At 30.4% G+C, this 12,338-nt stretch overlaps 1 protein-coding gene across 2 annotated transcripts in view; it reads left to right on the top strand.

The window, feature by feature from the left end:
* The first annotated feature begins 4,937 nt into the window (after positions 1-4,937).
* Positions 4,938-12,338, top strand: part of LOC127699103 (uncharacterized) — a 79,496-nt gene continuing 72,095 nt past the window's right edge. For both annotated transcript variants that reach the window (XM_052202839.1, XM_052202840.1), the window contains exon 1: positions 4,938-4,985. The gene's annotated coding sequence lies outside the window, so the exon portion shown is untranslated. The remainder of the gene's footprint in view (positions 4,986-12,338) is intronic.

Below are 12,338 nucleotides of genomic sequence, written 5' to 3' on the forward strand. Positions count from 1 at the left end.
GTATTTTTTTTTATTGAATTTACTGGCTTAACTCTAATGTATACTAAGTATAGTGTTCAGCACCCTAGTAGCATGTTGTTCATGCTTGGCTTTGAATGTCTTTCTCATTAGGTTCTATGTTAATCTGTTTTCATTGGTGACAACAATTTTGAATTTCAGATTTGCACCAAATACTCAAAATTAGTATAATCTGATCACCATTATATCTTTTAATTAAGATTTGGTTAAATGTTTGAGACAGTTTCAAAGAATAAGCTATTTGTATGAATTTCAAATATTGTTCTACATGAATTTATGTTCCCCAGTGGTGTCCATCTTTGATTTTATAAGATAAGCACCAAAACTCAAAATTAGAAGAGGCGCATCCTCGTGCATTTGTACATCATCTGGTTTTACTGTTTTATTTGAGATGGTTTATCATAAGCTTTTGTATGTTTTCCCAATATGTTTTCTTTTATGTTACAACATGGTTGTCGTTTATATTTATTTAATTTTAGTAAAACAAAACTTACAAATTATAATTATACATATCATTATAGTATCATCCTAGTAGCTTAAGTGGATAATTTTGTTTAGATGTTGGAGATGATATTCTGAGAAATAGCAGTGTATATGTATTTACCAAAAGGTTCTATGTAGAACTCTGTTTCTTTGTGCCAACTTTCTTTGATTTGGCTTCTAAAAGCGAATTATTATTACATTATTCCACTTTTATTAATGATTGAAACAAACAAAATCATATTCTATTTATTTTTTCATGTTTCGTAGCTATTGCTCTTTTAAATAGAACAACATTTTCCTTATATTGATGGAGTTCTTCAGTGCGAAAATATTGAAACTCAAGAGTTACTCTTCTCTATATACATTAATGCTTTTGTATTATCTATTTGATAAATGTTTACAAGTGTGGATAGTAATAGTTAGGTTTGAGTCCGGGTACTTTTTTTCTTAATTTTGAGTCAAACTTATCATATAAATACATGTAGATATATTATGGAGGTAACACTCCTATCTTTGCTTTTTAAGAAGAACTTACAGGTATTTTTTGTCTTATTGAATTTACTGGCTAAACTACAATGTATACTCAGTATAGTGTCCACCTCCCTATAGTAGCATGTATGGTTGCTTCGGTTCAAATGTCTTCTCATTGTGTTTTATGTTAATCTGTTTTCATTGGTGTCAACAATTGTTGATTAGATTGGCACCAAATACTCAAAATTAGTATAATTTGATCCCCCTTATATCTTTTATTTTAGATTTGGTTAATTGTTTGCGACAGTTTCAAAGAAGAATCTATTTGTATGAATTTTAAATACTGTTCTACATGATATCATGTTCCCCAGTAGTATATATCCATCTTTAATTTATAAGATAAGCACCAAAACTCAAAATTAGAAGAGGCACAACCTCGTGCATTTGTAGATCATCTGGTTTTACTGTTTGAGATGCTTTAAAATAAGCTTTTGTATGTGTTTCTTTTATGTTACAACATTGTGGTCATTTTTATTTATTTTATTTTGGTAAAACAAAACTTAATTATAATAATCATACATATCCTAATAGGATCCTCCTAGTATCTGACGCGGATGATTTTGTTTAGTTTTTGGAGATGGTATTCTGAGAAATAGCAGTTTGTATGTATTCATCAAAGATTCCAATGTAGAACTATGTTTCTTAGTGCAAAAACTCTTTGATTTGGCTGCTAAAAGCGAATAATTATTTCATTATTTCCCCTATATTAATGATTGAAACAAACAAAAGCATAATTATTCTCTTTTTTTCATATTTCGTAGCTAATGCTCTTTTAAATAGAACAACATTTCCCTTATATTGATGGAGTTCTTCAGTGAGAAAATAATGAAAATCAAGAGTTACTCCTCTCTATATTCATAAATGCTTTTGTATTTTCTATTTGATAAATGTTTACAAGTGTGGACACAGATCAGTGTGGATAGTAATAGTTAGGTTTGAGTCCGGGTACTATCCTGCTAAATTTGGCGCCAAACGTATCATACAAATAGATATGTTATGGAGGTATCACTCCTACCATTGATTTTTTAGCAGAACTTACAAGTACTTTTTGTCTTATTGAATTTACTGGCTTAATAAATACAATGTATACTTAGTATGGTGTTGCCCTCCCTAGTAGCATGTGTGCATGCTTCGGTTTAAATGTCTTCTCATTGGGTTCTGTTTTAATCTGTTTTCATTGGTGTCAACAATTGTTGATTAGATTGGCACCAAATACTCAAAATTAGTATAATTTGATCACCCTTATATATAGTAGTCAGCACTTCTGTGCTGACATGAATTATCATTGATATGGTCATATTTATAAATTAACTGTTTACAAAACTTTTGAATTTTTGAAATACTAAGGCTTTTCTACCTCAGGAATATATTACCTTAGCTGTATTTGGCAAAACTTTTAGAAATTTTGGTCCTCAATGCTCTTCAACTTCGTACTTTATTTGGCCTTTTTAACTTTTTTGGATTCGAGCGTCACTGATGAGTCTTTTGTAGACGAAATGCGCCTCTGGCGTAAATACAAAATTTTATCCTGGTATCTATGATTAGTTTATTTATTTAAGATTTGGATAAATGTTTGCGACAGTGTCAAAGAAGAAGCTATTTCAAATATTGTTCTACATGACTTTATGTTCCCCGTTTGTAGTATCCATCTTTAATTTTATAAGATAAGCACCAAAACTCAAAATTAGAAGAGGCACAACCTCGTGCATTTGTAGATCATCTGGTTTTACTGTTTGAGATGGTTTAAAATAAGCTTTTGTATGTGTTTCTTTTATGTTACAACATGGTGGTCATTTATATTCCTTTTATTTTGGTAAAACAAAACTTAGAAATTACAATTATACACATCATTATAGGGTCATCCTAGTATCTTAAGTGGATGATTTTGTTTAGATGTTGGAGATGGTATTATGTGAAATAGCAGTTTGTATGTATTTATCAAAGAGTTCTATGTAGAACTCTGTTTCTTGCTGGCAAATCTCTTTGATTTGGCTTCTAAAAGCGAATTATTATTTCATTATTCCACTTTTATTAATGATGGAAATCAACAAAAGTACCCCTCGTCCATGTTTGCATCATCTGGTTTTCTGTTTTAAATATATTATCATAAGCTGTCTGTATGTTTTGCTCATTTTGTTCAATCATGTTACATGGTGGTCATTTATGTTAATATTATTTTTGCAAATCGAAACTTAAACAAACTACCTTAAGACTTTTTTGTATAGGATCATCCTTATATCTTCAATAGAAAAAGTTGGCAATGTTTTTTTCTTACTGACCGCGCTTAAATGAATAGCTTTGTTATATATATTTTTGTATGTAAGTTGTTTTGTCGTGTCTCCTATCGATCTATTGAGTTCAACAATTTACAACTGCTTTTTACAATCTGTTCTTATGTTGTTTATGTTACACAACAAGGGTTAGTTGAGGGATGAGTGCTCACAAACATGTTATTTATTGAGACTCAGTTCAGACAATGTCAAAAGAAAAGCTGCATATTGTCTTTTTGATACAATTCATAGGTGCGGTATGATTGCCAATAAGACGACTATCCAACAGAGTTTAAATCAAGTGGATGTTAGCAATTAAAGGTCACCGTACGGCCTTTAAGAGTAAATTGAAATAGAACAGAGTTACAGTGTCCCAACGTGTTGCACATTTTTAATGTATAGAAGGTCAATGACTGTTTGTTTGATGTATTCTTTAAAACTTTTAGGCTTTAAATGCATTTTATCTATATTATTGATATTTCCAAAGTGCATAACACTTTTGGAAAGTTCTGTTGCACTGATTTTCGAACTTCTCTGAGAAATTGCTGATATATCCCTTTGATATCAATTAGATAAAAATATGACAGGAACTATATGCTTTAGAGTGTCTACAATGCAATTTTCCATGTAATTGAAATTTACAATGGGTATAAATCTTTGAAAAATCGTTGATCAGCATTGGTTTTTAGGACTTGTCAATGAGGTTGTTTATATTAACCTCAGATATTAGTTTGATAAAAAATCTTGCAAAAATAAAAACGTTATAGCGCTTACTAGACCGGACGGACAAACGCACAGATGGACGCCCAATATTTCTATGTTCGTCGCAACGCGTCGTGAAGGGGACAAAAACCCATAACGAATGGTCTGCCTTTAAGAGGCTCGATTAGAAAAAGTTAAAACAATTCAAAGGAGAGACCAGATATGACAGATTTGACGAATATGATACGCCGAACACAGAATTACAGGCTTCTGACTTGCGACAGGGATCTTTCCTCCGGACACAGCAAGTCTACGTCTCATCCAACTAACCTTAAAGTTAGATGTCTGTTTAAAAAAGTTACAGATAATGCACCACCTGCAAAATTATGACCTGTTCTCAGCTCGTGCTTAGAACCTAATAGTAATCTCAGAGAAGATAAGGTTCTCAATCCAGTTATTAACTTGCCAGAAATAGAATGAGTTTTTGACAAAACTGTATAGAGGACTTACTTAAAAGTCATGGGCATTAGTGCATGTATAACCCATAACAGATCTTTGACTGCTTCTGTTTAATTGGATTACAACTTTTGTAAACTGTAAATTCAGAAATTAGTGTGCTAACAAAATAGCAGTAAACCGATCTGATCGCATCTAATATCACTCAAATAAAACTGATCGAAATCTAATCGCATTTAATATCATTGGAAAAACCTGATCTAAACTAAAAAAAAATGGACCGATTCACTATAAAAACCGATATCAGCCATACACTATACAATTGATGTATTATATTAGTTTTTAATTTAAATCAACGTACATGAATAAAAAGGTACACTTTTTAGCCTCGTTCTGGATTTGAAATTCCCCGTTCCCAAATATAACATATTGATCGAGTATCAGTTATTTCCTTTTGTTAAATGGGAATCCCGATTACAAAACGAAACAAAATTGTGTTTCTCCTTTTGATCTAAACTCTCTTAGGTAAGACATTTTTATATCATTCATCTTATAATCTTAAAAACGGTTGTTGGGATTAAATAGTATAATGTCCTGAAAATATTTTGTAAAGATCAAGACATAAGAGTGATGAAAGTTACTACAATCAATATCTATTCACTTAACCACAAATAAACTATTATTTCTCACAGTTATGATGTAAGAGGCATTCCGTCGAAAGAGGAGCAATCAAGCAACAGTTCAAAATTCCGTTTTTCTGAACTTTTGTTGGCTCAATAGCCCAAAACAAGACCAATATTGAAGAGCATTCAATACCCAGTCTGATTTAAACCAGCTCCCACTATCTTCTTGCGTTTTTACACATACAAACGCAAGTGGATAGTGGGGGCTGGTTTGATTCATTTCCATGCAAATATACAAAAAAAGATTTACTTAGGCAAACTATCCTTTAGTAGTAGTTGATATCAACCTTCAGGCTTCTCCCTTGGTCATTAGTGGATATTTGTCTCAATTATTATCATGTTGCATCTCCTTAGTTAATATTGATTTCAACAATTTATGAAATATATACTAACCGAAAATGACCACATCAATGACATGTTTATGTCAGAACTAGTGTTGAAGTTGGGGTGATGGTACCATCGGAACAAAATCAGTGATATAGACCAATGTAATGAAATAGAAGTCGAAGTAGAAAACATTCTTTGTTAACGAGATTTTTGTATTTCATAAAAGGTGGTGTTCACTACCAACTGTTTGTAGTAATTACATTATGAAGAAAAACAATTAAAAACAATTAGTTTGGCCAGCAAATCGTTCTTTTCCGTTTTATCAAACTTAAAAAGTTTATAACTTTACTTGGAGTGTGTGACTGAAACTGAGGGGATTGTCATCAATTTAATCATTTATTTTTTGAAGTAAGACTTAACTAAGTTTTATAAATGCTTATGTATCTAAGTTCTGTTTGGAAATTTCCTTTAAATTTGCGTTACTACAGTTTTACATGTACAATTGTGTTTGTTCAAATCAATATATACTGTTTTGATAAAACAATCTTTAACGTAACTTAAAAACATCATAATAAATTTAATTCTGCAAGGTAAAATGAACAAACTCTTATTTTAGGTAATATTTTTTTGGAATAAGCGGATACATCTTTAAAAATTGTCAAATACATATTCTATGTATTGTTTGTTTTATAATTATGTATTAAATGAGTTATCATGCACAAACAAAAATATTTTCCTATTTAGTAGTAACTATAAATAACACAATAGCCTATATACATTTTAGTTTAAGATTAATAGATAATTCGGACAAAACTTTAATTGTACGATTTAAATGTTTGCTCAACTGTTGAAGGTGAATGTTGGAAGATTTTATATCTTTATTTTAAATTATTCAATGATATATGTCTTCAATTTACTTACGTTGTGTCAAATGTCTTAATATAACTTACACATTACTATTGTAACCATAAATATTATGATTATACCTATTAGAAAATACTGTATCATAACACTAAAGTGATAGATTTTGAAAAAAAAAAATCGGCGAAAAAACAACGTATCATCTTTACGGTACCGGTATTTAAAGTTATGACATGAGCGCCTGTGATTGTTTGATCAATTAATCAACACGCTATGATAATATATATTTTTTTATTCTAAGGAATACAAAAAGACATATTTCTTAATTGCTTTCTATTTAAAAAGATTGTTTACAGCATAAATGCCTAGTTTTATTTATTTATTGGAATGGAAAATAATAAAATTTAAACCTTTAAATCCGATTACGATAAGAGTCCACACACATACATTTTTCTTTTTTTTTACTTCAAAATATTTCTCTTCATAATTTTATAAGCATGTCCTAGTCAAACATGTTCTTATAGAGCCTATTCCTTAAGTTTTCCAGGTATGATTTTTTTATGTGTCTTTCACGTGTTTCACATTTTGATACCTTTTCAAAATTTATCTTGCCAATATAAATTCAATATTTAATTTACTAAAATTAAAATTGAATATATACTATTGTCGTTTGTTTATGTGTTACATACTTGTTCTTCGTTCATTTTTTGTACATAACTTTAGTTAGTTTTCTCGTTTGAATTGTTTTACATTGTCATTTCGTGGCCTTTTATAGCTGACTATGCGGTATGGGCTTTGCTCATTGTTGAAGGCCGTGTGGTGACCTACAGTTGTTAATTTCTGTGTCATTTGGTCTCTTGTGGAGAGTTGTCTCATTGGCAATCATACCACATCTTCTTTTTTATAGTATATATATACAAATCCAAATTAAAGACAACGTTTAAATCTACGAGGGCGTTGGATAAAAAACCTCAGCTTTTATATGTGTGCAAGCAAAACAAATTTCTTGTTAGAGGGGTTTAAATATAGCACAAACAACATTTTTCAAAAAACCAAAAAGTGAAAGAATATATTTTAACAAAACGCATTTGACTAGCAGTTCGAACAACTGATGTTGTTTAACACTGCTGACTGCCATAGCGTTTGCCATAAAATGAGATCACCCGATGTAACAAAACTGATTTTATATAACCATCTTATATTAGTACCGTTGTTCAAATCTTTTATAATTTGTGCTTATCTGTGCTATTCTAGACTATTCGGTACATATCAATTTGCTGGTTGGTCCTATTTCTTTGATGTTTGGAATAAAAAAAACGGTAATTGGAAAGCCACGTATTTAAATATTTGGGGTCAACCCTTGAATTTGTTTATATGCATATTTATTATTATTTTATGAACACATATTTCGATTTTTGGAATAATTATTATGTTTTTATGAACAAATATTCGTTTTTACGAACAATTCTTTAACTTTATGAACATATATTTTATTTTTTGTGAATGTTGCAACATTTGACACGCCATACGTCATGTTTGTGATCAGATCATTCAACTTTCGATCGGTTATTGTACGCGTGTTATATTTTCACAGGTGTGTTTGGGCGGGGCTATAAAGTTTATTTGAGGTCAAATGTGTGAGTTAACCGATGACAACGATCGTTACTTAACATGATTCTGATAATTTTCGTTTTATTTTCTTAGTTAATTATTCTATTTGGAACTCTTGGCTAGACAGCGCACGCTATGCTTTTTGTCACGTATGATTGGTGTTTCAACATCCGTGTCATATTGATTGTCACTCTGGCAAATGTCTATTATGCTATCATAGTTGTCACTTGGGCCTATTTCTATTATACTATAAGAATTGTGAATGTACGGAAGCCCATAGGGGACCTACAAAAAAATAATATCATATCGTTATCTCAATATAAATATCGTTATTTCGATATAATTAAATCGTTATCTCGATTATTGAGATAACGATATAACTATATCGAGATAACGATTTAATTATATCGAGATAACAATATATATATTGAGATAACGATATAATATTATTTTTCTGTAGGTCCCCTATGGGCTTCCGTATTTCAGAGCTATGGCCCTTAATTTTTGCAATGTTTTCATAATTCTGACAATATTTTAAAAATCGTAAAAGCTAGAGCCTTTTTTTATTATAATTATTCCAAAATATTATCTGTTTACAATTATCTAAGTCGTCCAGGTAACAGATTAAGGTTCCCGGTTTACAGAAATGCAATCTATCCAGGGGCAATAGAAAGCTAACAAAGTCTATTTTAACCTTCATTTAACATTAGGTTTTAAATGTCCCAAGCCCGCTCGAACTAGTTGAGGTCTGGAGCTGGCATGTCTTTAACTGCTAGTAGTCCTTTGTTAATTTATGTATCATTGTCATTTTGTTTAATTTCTTTTGTTACCTATTCTGACATCGGACTCGGACTTGTTTTAAACTGAGTTTTACTGTGCGTATTGCTGTGTTTTTGTTTTTTCAAAATTGGCTAAAGGTATAGGGGGAGGGTTGACATCTCACAAAACATCGTTGAACCCCGCCGCATTTTTTGCACCTGTCCCAAGTCAAGAGCCTCTGGTCTTTGCTAGTCTTGTATGATTTTTAATTTTAGTTTCTTTTATATATTTCGGAGCTTAGTATGACGCCCATTATCACTGAACTAGTATACATTTTGTTTAGGAGCCAGCTGAAGCACGCCTCTGGGTGCGGGATTTTCTCGCTGTATTGAAGACACATTGGTGGCCTTCACCCGTTTTCTGCTCTTTGGTCGGGTTGTTGTCTCTATGACACATTCCTTATTTCTATTCTCATTTTAATATTACATAAATAAAATACAACGAGAAAACGAAGACCATCTTCTTGATTTGTCGAGTTACTGACCTTGAGTATATCATTTGAAATATTTTTTTTTCAAGCAAACCTGGGGCCTATAACTTTCAATAAATAAGCATAAATATGCGAAAATCTGCAAATTTTGGTATTTTAAGCGAAGCAAAATCTGAAAGTTTTGCCCACAAGACTTTAAAAGCTCTTAATAATCTGAACAATTGGCAATTTAAACTAAGGCTCTAGCTTTTAATCTAAAATTTGAATTGAATGGATTTGATTTGATCGATGAAAACAAATTAAAAATAGTAATTTTTAAAATTTAGGCGAAATGTATTTCTTACTCTAAAAGAAGTATATAAATATATGCTGTGTTGTATATGTATATATATATTTATAATTCCATATCTACTACCAATGAAAGCCTTTATGTAATTATCATGCATTTATATTTTTGACATTGATTGCGCTTATCATTATGCATAGGGAACTATGTATTTCTTTAAAACTCGATGTTAAATAAAGGTTAAAGTGGACTTTGATAGCTTTCTATTGCTCCTGGGTAGATGGCATTTCTGTAACCAGGGAACATTAGTCTGTTACCTGGAAGAGTAAGATAATTGTAAACAGGAAATACTTTGGAATATTAATGAAAAACGTAAAAAGCTCTACCTTTTACGACTTTCAAGATATTGTCAAAATTAAGATGAAGATTTGAAAAAAATTGCAACTAAAGGCCCATAGCTCTTTAATAAGTTTTCCGATCAATCTGAACTTAAATTTTGACAGAGACAGATCATTATGTACTAATCAGTTTTACCCTCTGCTAGAATTTTGATATATGTATAAGTTTTTGAGGTGCAATAACCCCATCCCACCTTAACTATACAAATATCGAGATAACGAAATAATTACATCGTAATAACGTAATAAATATATGGAGATAATGATATAATTATATCGAGATAACGAAATAAATATATCGAGATAACGATATAAATTTATCACGATAAAGATATAAATATATCGAGATAACGATTTGATTATATCGAAATAACGATATATATATTGAGATAACGATATAATATTATTTTTTTTGTCCCCTATGGGCTTCCGTATGCTTCCGTATCAATGGGACCAATTTTATTGTACTATCAGAGCTGTCAGTGGGGCTAATTTCTATTGCAATATCAGAATTGTCACTATGGTCAATTTGTATTGTAAAAAACAGAATTAACTGGCACGCACATATCAATAACATTTCCTGTCTCCATATGGGTATTTTTGTATTATGTATGAATACAGTTTATTATGTGATCATTGAAAAAAATTCTATAGTGTGTATCAATGCCTTTTTAACAAAATCCATACAATAAATTATATACGTGAATTTTAGTCAAATTTGACCAAATTGTAATTTGTACAGGTACTTTTTGTACAAATTACAATTTGTATATTTTTTTTTGTACAAAGTAAACTTTGTACAAAATGAATACTTGTACACAACAAATATGAGCAACTATAAAAATTTTGAAAATGACACCTTTGTTTTTTTTAAACTAACTCTTTAATATAATAGAACTTCCAACTTTCATAGCAATCCTTGATAAAACTGTTTAAGAAAAGAATTGTGCTCCAAGTAAAATTAAAAATTCAGGTTGATTAATCAAATTTTGTCAAAATTAAAGACATGGCGTACATTACAAAAGAGGGGGCAATACCTTTTTATGTTAACCTGTTTTGGCCTATTTCAAGGTGTTGTTAACTGTTATCTGAGATATTTAAACTGTTAACTGTTTTCAACCCACTGTGTTAACTGTTATCAGCCTTTATGCATTTGTTGTTAACTGTTTTTGCCAAAAATTGAGGTGTTGTTAACATGTTAACGGACCCCCTATTGCCCCTCCTCTTACAAGAAGCACTTAGATAAGGTTTAACTACCTCAATACAGGTGTGTTAGGTAAAAAGAAACCCCTGTTTTACTTAAACTCGTGAATTACTTATCAAGTGAATTCAAAATGCCTTGTGATTTAAGATTTACAAGATGCTGTTTAATTTTCTATGTATGTTATTTTCATTGTTTTATTTTTTTACCAGATGTAGTCTTTTTAATGAGTGTGCCCCAAGCACGAGGTAATAAATTCAAATAATATCTTTATATTTTTATCCCTTTAACATATGTGAATACAAATATTCCAAATTATAATAATAATGCATGTAGATTTATTTCAAATACAAAGTTAAGAATGTCAGTAATTTTGTTGGATGTTGTTACCTCAGTTAAAAAAAGATAGTTATATAACTAGTGTAAGTAAACCATGAAACCTATGCATTTTTTATCTAATAATTTTGGTGAATTACGTTCTGTTTAAAAAAAACACACATGCCAAACAAGAAGCACATTAATAAGGTTTTATTACCCTCAGTACAGGTGTGGTTTTCAGGTAGAAGAAATTTTTCTTTTAACAAGACTCAGACCTTGAAATTCGATAATTTGACTACCTCGATTTGATAAATCTGATAATCATATCAGGATGTAAAAATCTGTTTTTATATATCTATTTTTCATTGTAGCTGTTGTCATGTCAGTTAAAAAGAAAGTTATTTAAACAGTTTAAATTAAAAAAAAACCGTAGAGGTTAAATGGTCAAGTATGGTTTAGACTGGTCAAGAATTGTCCGGACATGTGTCATAATTAAAAGTTCAATAGAATCTGTGAACAACAAAAATGTTTTCGTCAAAGTATGATCTACAAATGGATAGAAAAAAAATCCAACACTTTCAAATATGCCCTTAAATGAGATGTCGAAATAAATTTGATGGCAGTTTTTTTCTATTATCTTGAGAAAACATAGATATCTAAAGAAATAACGAAATAGCAAACATGATCAGCAATCACAAATCTATATAATGGATCATATTACTGCAAACTCCGTTAACTCCTTATAGGAGTTATTACCCTTCAGGCAGAAACCCATTTAAAAGTAAACGAAAGAAATATAACTCTTTGTTAGAGAAGGTAAAAAAGGTCAAGTGGGTAAATTTTTATTGTTTGCATCTGTTTCTATGGGCAATAAAAGTTTAATGAATGTGTCTTATTTAGGATTTTATGCATTTAATGTATGTGTTTTTACTTAAATTCTTGCA

Source organism: Mytilus californianus, unplaced genomic scaffold (genome assembly GCF_021869535.1).
Source record: "Mytilus californianus isolate M0D057914Y unplaced genomic scaffold, xbMytCali1.0.p SCAF_4, whole genome shotgun sequence".
NCBI classification, from domain to species: domain Eukaryota; kingdom Metazoa; phylum Mollusca; class Bivalvia; order Mytilida; family Mytilidae; genus Mytilus; species Mytilus californianus.